This window comes from Callorhinchus milii, unplaced genomic scaffold, assembly GCF_018977255.1.
Source record: "Callorhinchus milii isolate IMCB2004 unplaced genomic scaffold, IMCB_Cmil_1.0 Scaffold31, whole genome shotgun sequence".
Lineage (NCBI taxonomy): Eukaryota > Metazoa > Chordata > Chondrichthyes > Chimaeriformes > Callorhinchidae > Callorhinchus > Callorhinchus milii.
Genome location: NW_024704772.1, coordinates 3,425,305 through 3,446,627, shown reverse-complemented (window position 1 = coordinate 3,446,627; position 21,323 = coordinate 3,425,305). Strand labels below are relative to the sequence as shown.

General features: G+C 41.7%; 1 protein-coding gene across 11 annotated transcripts in view; it reads right to left on the bottom strand.

Moving 5' to 3' along the window:
* The window catches only part of LOC103189678 (activating transcription factor 7-interacting protein 1), a 102,173-nt gene that overhangs the window by 64,276 nt on the left and 16,574 nt on the right, over positions 1-21,323 (bottom strand). For 9 of the 11 annotated variants that reach the window (XM_007910155.2, XM_042344999.1, XM_042345000.1 and 6 more), the window contains exon 2: positions 11,570-11,618. The exons of 1 other annotated variant lie outside the window; for it this stretch is intronic. The gene's annotated coding sequence lies outside the window, so the exon portion shown is untranslated. Of the gene's footprint in view, positions 1-334; positions 393-11,569; positions 11,619-21,323 lie in introns of those variants that run through there. One more of the 11 variants, XM_007910156.2, reaches the window with a different exon arrangement.

Genomic DNA, 21,323 nt, shown 5'->3' with positions numbered 1-21,323 from the left:
AGCATACCCTTTTCTGTGAAGCGCTTTGAGGCGTCTCAACGACATAAGGTGCCAAATCAAATGCAAGCGTTATAATTATTATTAAGTCCCAAAGCTTTGCCCCATTAGTTAATCACTAAATTTGTTCAATGCAATGACACATCCACACATACACACACACAGCCTTAGTCCCGAGGGATGCAAAACGGTCACGATGAGACTAAATTCACCAATCGTTTTGTCGGTGTGCATAAAAAAAACACTTGGTGAACAGGAAAATATGCTGAAGGAGCTCTCGGAAAATCAAATCCTGCCTTGTGGGGAAAACAAGTGTGAAAACCGTGAACATACATACCCATGAGGGAAGACCCTGCAGCCATTTTGTCCTCGGTCAGTCCCAGCGACGGCAGAGAAGCCTCACCTTCTTTGAAGCCACAGCACTGGGGGGGAATACCACCTGCTGTCTGATAGGCCTGTATAATCACCGGCTCGGGGCTGAGCAATCAGCCAGCAGCCAGCCAGCCGCGGCGTGTCAGCCTAGCAACAGGCGGAGGGGCAAACCAGGTGACAGGATGATGGAAAGGGGGGGCATCGGGCAGAGAAATCTTCACATCCATCAATACAGGGCCAGGCACTCAATCAAATAAATCAGAATAATTTGTTCTCCATTTAAGATGTGAGCATCGTGGTGCAAGCTCCGCTGTCGGATCACTCAGTTTACATGAACACACCTCTAACCACTGCGGCAGGATCAGCTCTGATAATCAATTAGCACCATCGCAAGAAAACAGGCTTCAACGCTGCACAACTTCACATGCGCGGGTTGCAAAGGTGGGGGGGGGGGGGGGAAGGAGGAGGAAGGAGAGGCTTCTGATCCCTTCGCTCTTATACCGTTCAGATAATTATTATCACCGCTCATGTTCCCAAAGAGAGATTTTAGTCTTTGTTAAAACGAGGATCAAATCCCGTTTGTAGACACAATGTTAGACCTTTACAGTTCCCTCATTACACTCAGTCAACAGCAACACAATATACATTACACCCATCTCAGATATACACACAGCCGGATTGTATTCTCTCAACTCCCCTCCCCGCAAGCCAAAAAGCACAAGCTTTTCAATCAAATGCAAGACTAACCGGTTGTTATTCGATTGGTGGATCGGGTTCCATGGGTAATATTCCCTTCAAAATAAACAAAATAATTTGGTCACTTAATCCATGACTGTTTGTGGGACCCTGTTGTGCACTTCGCCAACAATATATACAGTCAATTTGTTTTACGGCATATTCTGGATTAATATTATTATTAAGACAATTTTAAAGATTTGAGACATCTGTAAATCCTGCAAACACTCAAATCCAAAGTTCTCTAATACACAGGCATTTTGCATTTGGAGTTACTGTTTAAAATAAAACTTGCTCATAACTTCAAAAAGTCTTAAAAGTGCTTCACAGTAACTATAGTGAAGTGAAGCAATTGTTCGTAGACTACTCAGCAGCAATCTCAGTAGCAAGAGATTACAAAAACATGTGGTGAATGACAATTTGTTGAGAAGATTTGAGAATTGTCCTTTTAATCGTTGTGCTGCGAAATCTCCATATGTACTCAACACGTAATAATAATATTAATAATATTAATAATAGTAATCCTTGCATTTGATATAGGGCCTTATGACATCTTCCGAGACATCTCAAAGAGCTTCACAGAATATACTACAAAGTGAATTGACTGTATTTTGTGGGCGAAACATGGCAGCCAATTATTCACAGCAGTGTCCTACAACCAGTTGTGGGTTGAGTGACTAATTTTTTTTAAGGAATTATTACCTGTGGAAAAGCAATCCACCAATCGACTAACAATCAGGTTCCTACTTACTGCTAGGTAAACAGAGGTGTGTGGAGTAAGTAAACTTGCCCCGCCCAGGAATCAAACCCAGGTCCTTTTGCTTATGAGGCGAGAGCTCTAATCACTGAGCTCTAACCACTACAGGACTCCACAGTCAGACAGACTTTTTAAAAAAACCTTAGCCAAATGCAGTGCTCCCCCAGTACTGCACTGGAGTGTCAAGTCTGGACCAAGGACCAGCACAACGGGGGCTGTGATCCCACAAGCTGTTGATCCAGAGATAAGAATGCTATCAACTGATACCTTAACAGTCACTAGTTTTCAATGTGTGGTTGTGAAACACAACATAACACTAACTCTTCCAGGAAACTATTAAAAAAGTGTAATTCAACTGTAGTCTATACCTCAGTCAATTGGTGGGATCAGTCATAACAACAACAACAAATATTGCACCTTCCACACTGGGTAGCGTCTCAGAAAGCTTAACAGTGTCAGAACCTGAGTTCGAGGCGGGGTGAGGTGGGGAGGTGGCCGTAAGCACGGTCGACGAGGAAAGTTTTCAGGTGGGACTTGAAAGAGGGGAGAGGGGCAGAAAAACAGAGGGATCGAGTGAGAGTTTTGGGACGTAGTGGCTGAAAGCGCGACTTCCGATGATGACGGAGAGTGCGAGGGATGAGCAGTAGACCAGCTGAGTGGAGTGAGGAAGTCGGAGAGGTAGGGAGGTGCAAGGGAGTGAATGGATTCAAACACGAGTATAAGGTACGGTCAGAGGCAGGCACCTATTTGGCAGAGGTGGAAGAAGGTGGCCTTCCTGGTCAGGGACCAGATGTGGAGGAGGAAGGACAGTTGGGGGTTGAACAGGATGCCTTGGTTGCGCACTGGTTCAGTGAATCTGAGGGAGAGTCCATGGAGGTTGAGGAGTTTAGATCCGCAGCAGTGAAGACGTTGATGGGAGCCAAGGAGTATGGCTTCCGTCTTATCCATTCAGCTGCAGGAAGTTTACACTCATCCAGGCCTTGATGTCTGCCAGACAAGCTGATAGAACATCTGGGACCTGGAATTGGTGCTGGAGGAGGCAAAGTAGATTTGTGCGTCATCCGCAAACATGTGGAAATTTACCGTGTCTGCGGATGACATCACCCAGTGGGAGCATATAGATGAGGAAAAGAAGAGGGTCAAGGATAGAGCCCTAGGGTACCTCGCAGGTGACCGGGTGAGGGCGGAAGGAGAAACCATTTGTTGAGATGAAATGGAGGCGGCTGGTGAAATAGAATTCGAACCACGCGAGTGCGGTCCCACTAAGGCAGATGAGGGAGGAGAGCCAATGGAGGAGGATGGCATGGTCGACTATCTCAAACGCAGCAGAGAAATCCAGGAGGATGAGGAGGCAGAGGGTGCTCTGGTCACAGATAGAGAGAATGTCATTTTGTGACTTTGACAAGCACTATCATGCAATGACAGGAGATTTCTGAAGCCTCTAGGTCATTCACCTAAAGGTTTTTACTCTGCTGAAATAAACCAATGCCAATGTGTCAGTCTACCATGTTTATTTTTTATGCTAATCCTTAATTCAATTTGCTTGGTAAATTTGTAAATTGTAATTCATTTCAAAATGAAAATCCTATTCATGAATGTATAAAAGTAGTCAATGCATAAAATTCACCATTAGGTTTATTGTCGAGCTCCACAAACATTGGAGATGTATTCCGAGAACTGAAAGATATCATGTTTTTGCAGTTCTCAAAAAAGGAGCGAAATGTGAACCTGGAACCTCTATTAATCAAGCCTATAAGGAGAATAATCAAAAGCATTACAGAATACAAATTCTTGCACTCGATGTAACACAAATAAGGTCAAAGCTCTCAAAGTACTTCCCAGACAGTTGCTGTCAAGTATTGTCAGACTGTATTAGTAGGCAAACTTGGCAGCCAATTTGCCCTAACCCACAATGTGTAAGAGCAGCTTTTAAACTACAGTCTCTATCTATGTTACCAAAGACATAAATCTTTTGGCTCATATCAATTGATTTACCAAGGAAAGGACGTCAAGACGAATGAGTGAGCGATTGAGTGGTGTTCTGGGTTAAGGTAGTCTTTTCATCACAAGGATCAGAGCTCAAATTCAGCCTTGGAGAGCTAATATTAAATGAAGATGTTCCCTCTCCCACTGCTGGCTAATATAGATTCTTTATGAAAAGATTGGGAGTAATTACAATCCAGTACAAGTGAACACTGAACTGGGAATCAAACTGAGAAAATCCACTAGGATTGGTGCAGACAATTTTAAAAAAAGTTCTATCGGGAAATTGAACTATGTTTAGATAATTTTCCTTTTCATTCACTGTCCCCAACCCCTGGAACTTCCACAGTCCCTCCGCCTCATCCTCTCTCTTGCCTCCTTCAAGACCCATCTCAAGACCCTCCTCTTCAACCGCACCTTCGGTCACCCTCCTACCCCTACCCTCCCTGATCTCCACCCCTCCTGATCCCAACCACCAGCTTGGGTGCAGATCCCTGACTGTCCCTCCTTTTGGGATGTCCTCCTCAATGTTTTCAGAACTGACATCAATAGTAGTGATTGGTGTTGCAATCAATAAGAAGGTTCTAGAGAAGGAAATGGACAAGGCCAATTGCGATACCAGCTTAGGACTCTTCAACTTGGTGTCATGCAGGTTGCTGTATCTTTGGTTACACTCCATTCAATAGGCAAGGAATTCCTCTGAGATCATGATGTACTCAATGCAAACTGGCACTGAAGTGTGGATATTTCAAATAAGAGTTAACATATGGTTGGCAGAATTTCTCCTGCAAGACACTCCACTGGTTCTCTACTCCTTTGATTTTTTAGCAGAACATACCTTGAAAGAATAGTGTAGGTTTTAGCTATTTCTGGATGAGTACAATAGATTGACTGACATGAATTCACTATCTGCCCTGAAGGTCTTGGATCTTTTGTTCAGTAGGGTGATAACCTATCGAGGTGACTCTTAGGGCAAATATGGTTAAGTGCTGAACTTAGAGACTTGCCTTATATTTATAAAAAATAATCTTAAACTAATTTGTTTCAAGCTTGTAACTTATTGTTTATGCCAATATATAGTAGTTGTAAATCAGTGGTGAGGAAATGAGGGAAGAAACTCAATTGGGCAATGCGAATAAATATGCTATAAGTACTGTACGGCTCTAGACATAAACAGGGGTAGGCCATTTAGCCCCTCGAGCCTGTTCCAGCATTCGATAAGATTATTTTGATCTGTACCTCAAGTCCAATTACCCCATATCCTTAATACCCTGACCTAACAAATATCTATCCACCTCCGTCTTGAAGAAGTGAATGGATTCCAGCATCCACAGCCTTTTGGGGAGAGAGTTCCAGATTTCTACTACCCTTTGGGTGAAAACATGCCTCTTAATTTTACTCCTAAATGGCCTGGCTCTAAATTTAAGATTATGCCCCTTGTTCTGGATTCCCCATCAGAGGAAACAGTTTCTCTGTATCTACGCTATTAAATCCCTTTATTATTTTAAAAACCTTTATCAGATTCTAAACTCCAGGGAATACAGACCAAGTTTATACAACCTGTCCTCATAATTTAACCCTATTAGCCCTGGTATCATTCTTGTGAGTCTGTGCTGCACCTCCTCCAGAGCCAATATATCCTTCCTGGGGTGCGTTGTCCAAAACTGAATATGGTCTCAAGATGGGGTCTGACCAAGGCTCCATATAGTTGAAGCATAATTTCTTCTCCGTTATATTTCAGCCCCATTGAGATAAAGGCCAACATCCCAGTAGCCTTTTTTATAATTTTTTGTACCCGTGAGGTTGACTTGTGTGATTTGTGTACATGGACACCCATTTAAATCCCTTTGCTCTTCCAGTTAGAAGATATTTTGTTTTCCTATTTTTGGATCCATAGTGAATGACCTCACACTTCTCCACATTGAATTCCATCTGCCACAGATTTGCCCACTCACTTAATCTATTTAAACTCCCATCTACACAATTTGTGTAATCTGCAAAGTTGGAGCCCGGATTTTAATCGATTGGTGGATCGCTTTTCTGGGGATAATAGGAAGGATTCCTATGATTCCTTCCTTCAGACAATAATGTCTTCAGACAAAAATGTTGTCTTCCAACAAAATCAGTCCTGGACCATTGGTACTGCATCTCTTATCAGCGCGTCCCTTGCCTATCTAGGTGGATATCCCTTTCCACCATAACCACATATTGCACACTTACTTTAGCAAGCCTCAAGAAGGTTATTGATAATAACCACAGCTAATATGGAAGAAGGAAGTTACTGGTCTCAAGAAATTATAAACATTTATGTGATGGTAATTCACAATGAAAATGTAGCAGATATCACTTATTCTTGGGCCATATTTAACAGGATTTACAAAACCAGTTCAAGTTGAAAGATCTGAGTTGATCAGAAAAGACTTTACATAGGTTAAGACTCATGGAAAGTTTCTAGCCTCTAGAAACATCTTCCATCAGCATTTCTTACAGAAGGGAGAGGTAGATCTTCAAAGAACTTTCCATAACTCAGGCTCTTAAGTAGCTGTGTGACACTCTTTGAGACGTCTGTTCCTCTGATGTGAAAGGAGTTGTGTAAATGTAAATCGTTGTTGCAGCATAAAACCTCGCTTTCAAACTGACGGTGACAGCAACTGTTGCAAGCCTAGCATTATTTAAATTCTTAAAATAAAAGTTGATGTGTACATTTCTTCTGTATGCACCAGCACCAGGAGTCCTCCAGCGTAGGGTTTAAGTTTCCCTTCCTGCTTAACCTTGCTCTTTGACCCTGCCTTCAGCCACTCTCCCATCCCCTCTGCCCTCCTGACCCCAACTCCCAGCTCGGGTCCAAAAACCCGACCTGCCAGCGCCCTGGGGCATCTTTCCGACATGAAGGGCACTTTACAAGTATTGTTGTTGATGATACTCTTAATTTTACGGGTGTAGCTTAAACAAATGAAGGAGTAGGAATTGATGCAATAGAATGCTTGTGCTTTGAACATCAATTCCCACACACAGAGCACCATGAAATTCTCATTTTACCAGGGCTTATGATAACTTCACGGAAATCAGGATCCTGTAACTGATGAGGTACTTCCTGTAACAATTCGACTCATTACAGAACGGCATAAAAGTACCTAGGTAACCTTTTAGAGTACTTCATTTGATGCTTTCCACTGAACTAATGTTAATAGGTTGGGTTTTTTGCTGCCTAATATGGAAATAACAGTGCCATCACATCAATAAAGGTATCAAATGCACCAAGATACTTTTAAGAAACCAACTATGCAAATATTAGACTCCACCTCCAGCGAAATTAGATTCACAAAAAAAACTTGAGAAATAGAAGAGAGAGAGCTGACTGTCAAATGTTCAACATCTCTGCACACTCTACATCAAAGTAGAATGGCAAAACAGGCTCAAGGTGGTGAATAGCCTGTTCCTTTGTTCCACCGGATTATTGACACCATCAAATAATTTGGAAATTGTCCCAAAAAATTTAGTGCACCCCAAGACTCCAAGAGAACCAATACTGTTGCTGGCTGAAAAAGGAGTTAATCCCAACAGAACTTGACAATTTGTGCACTTCTATCCGAGTGTTTTTTCTATGGTCTTACACAGTCAAGAATTTCTGGGTAAATAACACATTACATTTGTATAGCGCCTTTCACGTCAGGAGGACTCATAAGGCATGACATAGTCGGGGATTTTGACCCAAGCTGGAGGTTGGAATCAGAAGGGTGGAGGTAAGAGGGTGACCAAAGGCATGTTTGAAGAGGAGGGTCTGGAGACAAGTCTTGAAGGAGGCAAGGGAGGGGACGAGGCAGTGACATACAGTTCCAAAGGGTTGGGGCAGAGAGGTTGAAGGCCCGAACAACAAAGCTTCAGTAGAAGAAAGATTACACCAACTGATTCCCTCTACTTAATGCACAGTACTTTTTGTTTCAAAAGAGTATAGTGAGTTTCAAGCACAGCTTTTCAAGAACTGTTGAGCTTCAATGCCTAAAATTATTACACTTAAAAGGATAAAAGCATATTAAAAAGGTGACTGAATTGGAAACTGTCAGTCACAGTAAAATGGGTTTGCAACGAGATGCTCTGCTGCATCAAGCAACAGCAACTTGCACTTAGATAGTGCCCCTCAGAGCGCTTGATTGTGGCGGAGCATGATGCCAAGCTGGAGGGAGGGGGGGAAGTGACCGTAGGCACGGTTGAAGAGGAAGATCTTCAGGCACGACCTAAAGACGGGGTAAGGCGTTGGATTAGAGGACGAGTGTTCCAAGGTTTCGGGGCGTAGCGGCTAAAAATGCGGCCACTAATGGTGGAATGGAGGGCATGAGTGACATGGAATCAGGTGAGCAGAGGCAGCGGATTGAGGGTTGGAACAGGGTGAACTTATAACCTAGGCTGACACTCCACTGCCACAATGGGAGAACGCAATACTGTTAGCAACACTGTAATACAACACAAGCCATGAATGGATTTCCATTGCGTTTGGAACCCACTTCAAACAACTACAAACTGATGAGACATTTTACTTTGGGAAAAAACAAATCTAAGCAAGAGTTAACTACTGCTGCATGTATAACTCATAGCTGCCAACGAAGGAGATTTGGGCAGGCACACAGCTTAGCTGGCACCTATCATTTCTAAGTATTAGTTTTCTGTTTTTTAAAAAAATGGTATATACTTAGCCAGGAATAACAAATCCATTAAACCAGGAGCAGCAACCTCTCCTCCATCAGTAATCTGATTACAGGCAATAGTCAGTGTTTCCAACAGTAATGCTGAATATCTAATGCATTCTGGACTGGCCATAAGAAAAATGTATTCGCTACTTCTTTTATGGTTATTATGAACCACAGTAACAATGCTTCATCTCTATTATTATTACTATGATAAGCATATTCTTTACATAGGGTGTCAGCCTGGCTCAGTTGGTAGCCCTCTCGCCTCCAAGACAGAAGATTTTAGGTTCAAGCTCCATGTTGGGCTGCCTTCTGTGCCTCTTCAGTGGGTGTTAAGGCACCCACGGCACCATTGGAAAAGAAAAGGGAGATTCTCCAGTTGTCCTGGCCAACAACCTTGCAAATAAAATTGGTGATTCACTTCATGGCTGTTTGTGGAACATTATTACATATGTCAGCCAGGCCTCAGAGTTAGAAGGTTGTAGGATCAAGCCCCCCCCATCAGGACTTGGAATCACATAGTCTAAGCTGATGCTCCAATGCGGCATCGTGGGGGAAGGGGCGGGTGTGCATTTTTTGTCAGAGGTGCCGACCTCCGGATGAGACATTAAACTGACTCTCTGTCTGTTCAGGTAGACATTAAAGATACCACAGTGCTATTCAAAAAGAGTTTCCCTCTTCCAGTGTCCTGTCTAACAATCTCCCAAATATAACTTCTTACTCACTGCATGGTTGTTTGTAAGACATAGTTGTACGCAAACTGGCTACTGCATTTCGCCCACAAAATACACAGTCAAACCTCTTAAGTATATCCTGTGAAGTGCTTTGAGAAATCTTATCATATGATAAAGCGCTATATCAAATGCAACAATTATTATATTATGTGCAAAGTATCTACCGCGTTTGCCTACAAAACTCAGTCACTCCACTTTAAAGCAGTGTGAAGAGCTTTGGGTCGTCCTCACGACATGAAAAACACTGTATGAAATGCAAGGATCATTAAATATTATTTTCTGGTCTTACACATCCATCTTTTCATGGTTTTCAGCGACTATTTCGATGCATAGCTTATTAGTGTGTCAAATCATTGCACAATGAATTTGTAAGCAACATTTTTATTTAAATTCAAACTGTGGAAACCCAACAGCACACATTTTACAATAAGTTTGAAACTTCTAATTCTGCATTCACAAATCTGAGCCAGTGAAAATACTCTTGTGCCGTAAAAGTCATTGCAAAGTGAAACTTATCACTATGATATTTTGATAATTTTTGAAAAAGTAACCTCACACCTTTTAACCTATTAAATCAGTCGAATAACAAAAAGTGACTATTCATTCAAATCTCAGCATTCTTCACTTCCTAAACAAGAATGTTGGGATCAAGACTGAGGGATAAAGATAGGAGAGTTCATGAAGGAATTTGCAAAGTAAAATTAGGCCACAAGTCTTAAAATGCGCCAAAATACTGTAAGGTATTTTGGGGGGTATAAAATTTTGCACATTATCACCATAAATATCTTAATGGGTTAGCCTCAAACCACCATTATTTAAATGTAAATTCCCCCATTTTGAACAGTTTTGAGACAATTGGTGGCTGCGCTTTCAGCCATTACTTCTCGAAACTCTGTCACACTCTCCATTAATCTCTCCGCCTTGTCCCCTCCTTTTCCAATTTCAGATCGTGCCTGAAGATCTTCCTCTTTGACTATACCTACGGTCACCACCAACCCCCNGGTCCCCCACCCCCAGCTCGGCGTGTGCTCTGGGACTCTATCCTGCGTGAGAGGCGCTGTGTAAAAGCAAGCTGTTATTGTTTTCAGACCAGTACTGATTCACAGTTGGGTTATATTGGCATGCTGCAGGCTTCTACAGGTAGAAAAGGACCAATATGGCACTTAGAACAACAGGTACAAACTCAACAAGATCCCGTCACCTAATAACTACGTGAGGAGCGGGAAGGAGCTACTCCACATCTCTGCATTTAAAAGAGCAGAATACATTTCCAGCTTGTCAGGTTGGCGTTAATCTCACTTCTTGCCTGCTATTCGCATGACGCCCCATTAAGGTCACGGAGCGCTATCACTGAGCCATTGTGTCAGCCTGGCTCAGGGGTAGCGCTCTCGCCTCAGAGTCAAAAGGTTGTGGGTTCAAGTCAAGTTGGGACTTGGAATCAAACGTCTAAGCTGACACTCCAATGTAGTGTTGGGGGTATGCTGGATTGTATGCTGGAGGTGCCACCCTTCGGTTGAGACGTTTAGAGTGCAACCCAACTCACGTGGATGTCACGTGACATCTTTATCCCCAAACCATCTTGGGTGTGGATTCCTGACTGTTCAGCACCTTGGTCGCCCTCCTGACGTGAAAGGCACTGTGTAAATGTCATTTGTTGCTGCTGTTGTTTTGGGAAGCGACCTTATCTGTGCATAGTTTGCTTGTGCAGAGCAGACCCACCGACCCAGAAGTCAGTCATATTTTTAGCGCAGAAAGTTGTGCCGGAAATATTCTGGATCTCCATCAAGTAACCAGGAATCACTTGACACTCCCCTTATGAGTGAACATTCACTCAGCGAGACACTTCATCTCAAGCTTTAACCTACTTGTTAAAACTGACTAATCTACTCACCGGAGATAATAATCATCATCCTTGCATTTAATATAGCGCCTTATCGTGTCTTCAAGATGTCCCAAAGCGCTTCATAGAATATACTGTAAAGTGAATTGACCTTTTTTTNGTGGGCAAAATGCGTCAGTCAATATCGCATAGGAGTGTCCCACAAATAGTCGTGGATTGAAGTGACCAATTTTTTTTGAAGGGATTATTACCCTTGGAAAAGCGATCCACCAATAACAACTGGGTTCCTTTTTCTTGCTAGGTAAACAGAAGCGTGTGGATTAAAGAAACTTGCCCAACATTTTGTCCTACGGGGAATCAAACCCAGGTATCTCGCTTGCGAAGCGAATGTTCTAACCACTGTAATCAAGAGTACTCTAAAAGTCTGGGTTACAAAGTTATCAGATACATCTAGTATTTCACGTACCTTTCACTCTATTTCCCTCACACCATTCAGAGCTTCACTTTAGATCCTCCTGACAGAGAAAGGAGAAGCGTACATTAGGATGCTATACTATACAAGTTTACATTTACATAGCACCTTTTAAATTGGGAGCACATCCAAAGACACTTAACAATTTGCACAGAATACCTAATATATGGAAGCTTCTATTAGCACAAAAGCACAACACCAAATGTCTAACTCTCAGACACAGAACTCGCTGTTGCAGAGAATAAAATTCCTATTTTAAGAATATGAGGAGGCCATTCAGCAATAAAACCTGTCCTTTAATGCGTTAGATAACATTGGGCAGATCTTTTAATCTCACTTCCCTACCTTTTTACTATATCTCTCTTTCAACAATTAAAAGTTAATAAGATTATTAGTGGTGGTTTGGAGGTGTTGGGGGAGAGCGTTGCAGAAGTTAAGGGGTAAGGAACTAAAGGATCAGCTAGCGATGGAAAGGATGCTATTAAGCAGTTATAGAGGGGAGCTTAAGAGTGGCTGTTCACCATTCATCTAATTTTTGTGGTAAACATAGCATCTAGTTAAGACAGCAATTACAGTCAAATATAGTTTATCTAAGCAAACATGGCTGCTAACAGAAGATATCATAATTAGGCATGAAGTCTTTGCCAAGCTCCACTGGCTCCCAATCACCAAACAAATCAACTTCAAGATTCTCTCACTTATTTTCCAATCATTTCAATCCCTCACACCTCCCTACCTATCCTACCTGCTTACCCTGCCAATCCACTACCCGCTGCCTCCGCTTGGCTGGCTCCAGCCTCCTGACTGTCCCTCGTCCCCTCCGTTCCACCATCGGCGGTCATGCTTTCAGCCACTATGCCCCGAAACTCTATAACTCTCTCCCTCAATCCCTCTGCCTTGCCCCCTCCCCACATTCGAAGCCCGCCTAAAGACTTTCCTTTTTGATCATGCTTATGGTCACCTCCCCCTCCCTCTTCCCTTGGCTTGTTGTCAGACTCCACCACTATGATGCGCTCTGGGACCCTACCCTGCGTGAATGTCAGAGGAATTAGTGTTCAGAGGGATTTGGGTGTCTTTGTACACCAGTCTCAAAAAGTTAGTTTGAAGGTGCAGGAGCAACTAAGAAGGCGAACGGCATGTTAGCGTTCATTGCAAAAGGTTTAGAGTATACAAGAGTAGGGAAGTCTTGCTGCAACTGTGTAGAGCCTTGGTGAGAGTATTGGGTGCAGTTTTGGTCTCCTTATTTCAAAAAAGGCACACTTGCCCGAGAGGGGGTGCAGCGTAGATTCACTCGGTTAGTGCCTGGGATGAGGGGACTGACCTATGAGGATAGTCTGAATAAACTGGGGTTGTATTCTCTAGAGTACAGAAGAATTAGGGGAGATCTTATCAAAACATATAAGATTCTTAAAGGGCTGATAAAGTAGACACTGTTTCCCCCGGGAGGAGAATCTATAACCAGGGGTCACAGTCTGAAAATTAAGGTTCAGCCTTTTAGAACAGAGTTGAGGAAACATTTCTTCGCTCAGAGGGCAGTGAATTTATGGAATTCACTCCCCCAGAAGGCTGTAGATGCTCAGTCCTTGAACATCTTCAAGGCTGAGACTGAGAGATTTTTAAAATACAGAGGGATTGGGGATAGAGCAGGTAATTAGAGTTAGGTCTGAAGATCAGCCATGATCTTTTCAAATGGCGGGGCACAGGCTCGAGGGGCCGAATGGCCTTCTCTTGCTCCTAATTGTTATGTTCTTATGTCGCTATGTGAATGCGAGTTATTGGTGGTGTTGTTGAAGCGAATGACTAAACAATGAATTGAGAGGATTGCTGAACAGGTGTGCCAGAGATTACCTCTCCCGTTCCCCCTGTGTACTTTTCAGCCTGTAGGTTGGCTGGCTCAGTTGGTAGCATTCCCACCTCTCATTTAATGAAACAAGGTATACCTGCAGCCCAGCCTTACAAAGCAAACAATATCACATACCAACTCAGATTAGTCAAGTCACTTTTTACTTTTTAGCATGAGATGCTGGCCATTTAGCTGAAAAAGTCCTGTACTTCCAGTAATCATGGATCTACTGGATATCCAAGGTATAAGTGAAGTCACACACCAGCAAAGCACTTATAATGGGAGGTTAGCCACACTGTACAAGGCTAACACATTAGCATGCGAGTTGCTGTGCCGCTTAACAATTTAACAATATCAGACCTGGCTGCATCTTTTCTCAAATTACTTGCATTTACAAATTGCCACTCCATATCAAAATCACTATGCCTGACTCTATCCCACCTTGTTTACTTATAACACTCCCAACACCATCCCACAACTACAGACCTCAAGTGGATCAAATGCAATATATTACTGCATCCATACTGACTGATGGCACCCACACTAGATTTCAAAGTTAAATGCAATACAGGCACCAGATTAAGGAAACTAAATTCTCAGTCTTATTTTAATCTTTATGTTGATGTTGCATCATAGAACATAAATTATTTAACTCTCCAAATTTGCAGTCTCATGTGCCAGCTGTTTGGATCTTATCCATTAGACTTTAACAACTAACACAATGTATAATTGCAGCAAAGGAATAACTCTGACCAAAAGCAGAATAAAATTGAATCAAATGAAGACTTTGTCGATTGAATCTGTATTTGCTAAATCAGTTCCTGTCAAAAAGGTTAAAAAACAGTTAAGAAAATGACCAAATGCGAGAAGTCTAAAAAAAAAGTTTTTAAAAAATTTATGATTCTAGGAAAACATAAACTTCAATGTATATATTTTCAATATTCAGTTCCGGAATAGTAGAGGTGGTCATGTCAAACAAAATAAGTAACACTGATATGATTTTTAAAACATTAGTGCATAAAACACAGGGATGCAATTTTAGGGATGCCAATTTTAAAATGTGTCAATCTGTACAATAATTTCATACACTGGGATATGGTACATAGGTAGTTCAGGACATATGTGCATTCAACCGCCAGGAAGGTGGAAGGCGAACTAAATGGATCTTGGTAATTTTTTCATTTAGCAGTTCTTATGTTTTTTATGTTCCATTACATAGTCTTAAAATCAGAACGAACACAGTTAGATTCAAGGTCAGAAACAAATGAATTGACTTAAAGGAAGAGAACATCAACAAGGGTTCTTGATCACTTTCATAAGGCAGAAACACCTGCACACCTGAGAGTTTCTTGAGTGAAAATCGGATTGGGCACAGCTGCGATGTGCTTCAGCCAACTAACACTTAGAATCAAGTAATATATCAGTGATGGGTGATAAATACCTGTAGAGCCAAACCACAGTTAAAAAAGGGTTAGATGCCTTCCCCAGAGTACATGACCCAATCAAAAATCCATCATCGTACTTAAGAGTATTCAAACCAAACTAAGATTTCCAAGCATGGAAATCCCAGACAGGTTGTTGGAATGGATGCACACTCTCCCTGGATGGATGATCCTGCTTACCTAATTCTGGAACATATTAGGAGTAGGTTGGCAAGAGCCAAAGCTTGGTGACCCCAGAGCGTATGTTGCAGTCTAACCAGCTATGCAGCTAAAACATAGCTTGCCATTGATAGCACTGCTTGGCAAGCTTTCCTGCCGCTTGTCTTCAGCTCCCCTCTCGTCTCTCTACCCCCTCCTCGCTCCCTCCCTTCCCTCCCCCCACCCTGACCATTTCCCCCTTGTTCGGGTCCTGACCCAACTGTGCAGCGCCTTGGGACGTCCTCCCGACGTGAAAGGCGCTCTATAAATGGAATCTTGTTGTTGTTGTTGTCCAGCTAGGATCACCCTACCCGTTAGGGCTTTGGCTTGCAGGGTTAACAGGAGCTGAGTGGGATGACTCCTTAGTCCCAGTGACTTGTCAAGAGTAAAAATCAAGCAAAGAGAAGAAAATGTAGGCCCACATGTACCCCGTGAATTGCCAAAGAGGCAAGAAGGTACAGAAGCGATAATTGACTCGTCCTCACAAAGCCTAAACAACGTGTAGCAATAATAAAAAGTAAGTAGAGTTGCTATTGTCTATGTTGAAAAAAAGTGCTCTGAATGCAATACATCTTCCAAGCTACAGTTGCAGCAGAATAATTACTGGCTATTTCTGAAAGTAACAATGTAAATATATTAGACACAGCTAAATTACAATTGGTCTAAAATTGTCTGGTCAGGCCACAGATGGAATACTAAACATAGGCTGAATGGCCTATTACTGAACAATTTCTAATGTACTGCATACATATTCTGTGGCCATGATATGAAGGGCCATCAACAGCCTTGGAAATATAAAGGAGAGAAACTAAATTAATTTCCAGTATTTGTGAGTTAAGCTAAGAGGAAGAAATAAAAGGTAGGTAGATCTCTTCAGTATTTGAAGAGATAGCTCAGACATCATTTTATACGATATATAAATTAAATGTCATACAAAAAGTAATGCCAGAACAATATTTTCAGGTATGTCCAACCTGGAGTTATTTTGGAGCACTCAAATCATCCACTAAGGCCAGTGAAAAGTAGAATTTCAGCAGGCTCTCAAAAGAAGGCTGACAATGAACCTACCCTGAGAGGTAAGAGAAAGAATCCCTCTTTGGGTTTGAAGCCAGAGCAGAAGCGTTTCTTCAAACAGAGGTGTGAAAATGGGAAATCTACTACCCCAAATGGCCATTAAGGTAGAGTCAATTCGGATGTTAGTAAAGAAACTTGGAAGGCAAGACTATTAAGGGGTATGGGGAAAAGGCAGGGAAATGCGATTTTAAAAATCTGTTGTGATCTAATTAATAAACTTGCAAAGTAATGATAAACAACAGCCTAGGAGGCATCCCAATGTTCCTAGTGAGATTGAGCAGGATATCCGAAAACATTTCTTACACTAGTATCAGAATGGCCAGATTATTTTCTTCCTTTCGAAGTCTAACTACACCCTTGGGAACTAGATAAAAAGCTGGAGATGTTTCATGAAAACTTTAGTCTTTAGGAAAGCTGGCACACCAAGTTGACCAATGCTCGAGCAAAAACATGAGAATTAATAATTTGTAAATGATGCACTGACCTGTGAGCAAATGCAAAATCCTGACATTGTTCGCTGGATGTTAAGTCAAACACGTCAACACATTTTGATTAAATTCATCCACCATTTTGATCCACTACCCAGCGCCTCTGCTCAACTGGCACCGGCCTCCTGCTTGTCTCTCGCGCCCTCCAATCTACCATTGTAGATCGTGCATTCAGCCACTGCTCCGCAAAACTCTGAAACACTCTCTCTCAATTCCTCCGCCTTGCCCCCTCTCTCCCTCTTTTCAAGACCTACCCATTTTGTTCATAAGCCCAGAAGGTACACGTCACTACACCTTACAGTACATCCTTTGAACCACTTTTGAGACTTCCTCCCGATGTAGAAAGCGCTAAATCAAATGCAAGGCCTATTATTTTCTGAGCAGATGTTAAAAGATTCTTGGGTCCATCACCTTATGGTCAATAACTGGTCTATCAATCACTTTGATCAATGGCGAACGAGAAAAGGATCAACAGAGAAGTTTCAAGAACAAGAGGCCAGTTTTCAGTCACTGAGAATAAAGATGTAGAGGTAATGTTTGTTGCCCAGACAAGTCTCCTTGAGCTATGAAAGATAACAATGATTAAAGTACTTAAGAACAAAGGACAGAATTTGCCCACCCCTCGGTGCTGCTCATAACTACTAGTGTCCAAACAGAGCCCGAGGTATTTGCAACAACAGCCATTTTGCTGGGAGAATCATTTGAGCCTTGAGCCAGTGCATCCGCCTTGCCGTTCTTGGGTTTTGTGAGAAGTATTTGGCTCTTGCCAACCTGCGCCAAATACTCCCCCTGAATTAGGTGAACAGGATGCGTCCCTCCAGGGAGAGAGTGCACATTCCATTCCAACAATCTATCTCTAGAATTTCCATGTGTGGGTGGGATGCAATTGTCAGTTGAGTTTGGATACTCTTAAGCACAGTGAAGGTTTCCGCATGTGTCAGACACCCAGCTGACCCCTCAAAAAAGCTACAAGTGACAGAACATAGACCTTAGCTGCCAATACATTTATTTGCCGGAATGTGATCCCTTACATCATCTGGAGATCCTTTATATTGTACCCAGTTATTCCCTAGTTTGAGATGCAGTTCCATCTGCCATCTCACACTCATCTCAGCTGCACTTCTGCTGCCCCAGGCACCCGTTGCCTCTGTCTCTAGGAGATGGCTGACAGTCGCTTGGCAACCGAGCAGATAATTAACTCAAAGCAGGCTACACGCCTGGCAAAATGCCAGAAGTGACACACAAAACAGTCTAGAGTCTGAGATATTCTTGAAACATGTGCAATGCATTTTTATGTGCAGCAATGTTGAGATTCATAGCATTTTTTTTATTTCAGAGAAAATGTATTTCCAATAGGTCACACACCGCATTGCCAGAAGAATGGATACCATTTTGCTGACAAAGTATTCCCACAATATTCTCCATTACCCTTCCAGAATAAGTGCCTAAGATATCACCTCTCACAATGATCAGTCAAAGGAGATCTGTAACGTTTAAATTGACAAATCATGGTATGATGGAGACCATTTTCATCCACAAATGCACTTTACAATATATTCTGTGAAGTGCTTTGAGACATCTCAACAACGTGATAAGGCGCTATATCAAATGCAAGGATTATTAGATTATTATTTTACAGGGGCTGCTGCACGGGGCTCTTTCAAAAAGCAAACAGCCAGATAGCTTCCAAGTATTACAAACATGAGTTTGTTTCAAATGGCAAGTTTTGATATTCTGTAATATTGACAAGTATAAAGGGCATTGCAGTACACCATGTAAGGTCATGTGTCCAGTCTATTAGCCTTCACTAGGTGATCAGATGAAGTATTTAATTCATGGTTGGTTTCTCTTCCATAAACTTTGATTCAGTAACAAATTATCCTTTTATTACTTAATAAAAAATTGGGACACATTTCCAGTTATCCTCTTTGTACTGAAAAAACACTTCATTGCTTCAATTCACAGCAGGACAAATTGGGTAAATAGTGTAAGTAAGCAGAGCTTACAGCTCTCAATGGTGAGGCACCAGAACGCCATCCTTATGGATCTATCCCTCAGCCGAAGAAAGATGAATTAAAATGCCTTCAAGAATGGCTTTAGAAAGAACGGAGAAAGAGAATCAATTACCCCACAATGCAAAACCTAGAGTGAGTTAAAGCCTATTTTGGAGTGAAGAAACAAAAATTGATTAGCAAGATTATGATGATATTGTGCTTTGGGTTTAATCCATTTGATTCCTTTAAGGCCATAAACAATGCAATGGCTTCATCTCCAAGCAACAGTGTACAAAATTAGAGCCATGATGTTAAATTTATATAAAACTCTGGTTAGACCACATTTTGAGTTCTTGTGCAATTCTGGTCATCAGATTACAAAGAAGCCATTGTAGTTTAGGAGAGAGTACAGTTTAGATTTCAAAGTATTGAGTGGTAATTTGCTAGCAACAAAAGTTGCTAACGACAGGGTAGATTTTCTTCTCACTGACGATGAGACGATTGAGAGGGCACATGAATTAACATTATGAAAGGATTTGATAAGGTGGATATTGTTAGGCTGTTTCCACTTGTGAATCCAAAACAGGGAGCATGAATATATGATACCTAATAAATCCAAAGGAAAGTTAGGATGTACTTCTTTACACAGAGTGGAGAGCCTACCCTGCGTGAGGGGGCGGGGGCTATATAAACAATAATATAATTCTTCCATTTGATATAACGCATTTCAAGTCTTCTCAACATCTCAAAGCGCTTCACAGAATATACTGTAAAGTGAATTGACTGCATATTTGTGGGCGAAACGCGGCAGCCAATTGCGCACAGCAGTCGTGGATTGAAGTGGCCAATTTTAAAATTTTTTGCTTGAGGTATTATTTTCAAGTGTGGAGTAAGAAAACTTGCCCAAGGCTTTGCCCTGCCTCTCGCTTGCGAGGCGAGTGCTCTAACCACTGAGCTACAAGACTCCACAAGGACAACTACAATAAATGTAAGTTATTGTATTGTCGAGAGAATATGAAACTCACTGCCACACGTTTTGGTTGAAGCAAAAAGCGTCAATGCTTTTAAGAGAAAACGTGCATACATGAGGGAGAAGGGAATAGAGGGGTATAAGAGGTCGTGCGTGTGAATATTATATATAAATAAACACTCCAGCATGCAAGGGTTGGGCTGAATTATCTGCTTCCCTAACACATGACATTCCTTTTACAGCAGTTTCTAAATTACATCTATAGCTTCATGCAATTGTTTTATGAACTCAAATTTACCAACATGGGTTTGAACCAGTCTGTTCTGGCCTGCTGCACATTTACTTATCTAGCCAGCAAGAGCTTCTTCAATAAATTCACATCTGGATTTTAGTCAACGATTCCAGGCTCATATCATTGAGCAAACTGAGAAAACAGAGGCAAGAGGTTTCACCTAGGTTGAGAATAGAACAAGTTTTCTGTGTAGTTTTTATTAATCTTGCAGTTTTCTCCTCTCTTCGTCTCAGTTGACCCCTTTCAACTTCACTTGTTCACTGCAGGACATGAGCTCAGATGTTTAAATGTTGCTCAGGGCATTGCTGCATCGTCAGAGAGGCCGTCCTTCAAACAAAACGTTCAAATTGACATCAGATCGGCCATTCCTCGATGAGATCCCCAAGATATTATTTGAAAAGATTAACGATTTTCTTCTGGTTTCCTGGCCAATAGTTATACAGATAAGTTGGCCATTCGCATCATGGTAGTTTGTGGAACGTTGATTGTCACAAAATGGTTGCTCTTTTTGTCTACAAAAAATAGTCACTCCAGAATAAATTATTGTGAAGCACCTTTCATGTGATAAACCATAAGAATGCAAGTTGTTTCTTGTGAACAATGACAAGTCTTGGCAGGCTATTCACACTCAGGGCACCGCAGCCAAGACCCACCCTGTCCTCACTGAAATTCCACATCTGGTAACTAATACTATAAGGAGTAAGAACCTCACCAGATTTTCTCAACAAAGGGTGCTGAGGCCAATTATAATTAAGATCATAAGAACATAAGAAATACTAGACAAAAAAAGTCCATCTATTTCACCTTCTACCTTCCTGGCAATTGCATGCACATATTGCCCAAACTACCTATGTATACCTCATATTGTTATTTCCTAAAAGAAAACGATCTAATCTGTGTTTGAAAGATAATTTCCCTAGAGTTTTAAATTCCCGATGCCAGGTTGTCAGCTTGGACCTCACTTCTGTAGACCACATTCCAATCAAAATTGAACTACTTTCTCCAAACCTTGATTTACAGTTATGAGGCAAAGATACAGCTACAGTATTTTAAAATGAGTGATAAGTAGGTAGCGATCCCTTGACTGGTTCAATGATTCAATGACAGTAGTGATAAAATGCAAGCATATGAACTCTATTAAGGAAGCTGTGTTCTTGCTACAGTCATTAAACAGTCAGCTTCCATTGATCCTGGGATTTTTTTTCATGAAACTACGATGGTTGGGACAACAGAAATGGCTAGAAGCACTAGAGTTGTAGATGGGAATACAGTTTCAATAAACTGAGCCTCGTCAAATCTAAGTGAGAAGGAGCACTTTAAGGATTCTGAGATCTAAAATATGTAGATCAAAAGCTTCCTCACCTATTCAAACAATTTTCAAATCAGATTTTGATGGCTTGCTGGATTAAACCAGTTTCCCTTATTTATGAAATGCAAAATACTGCAG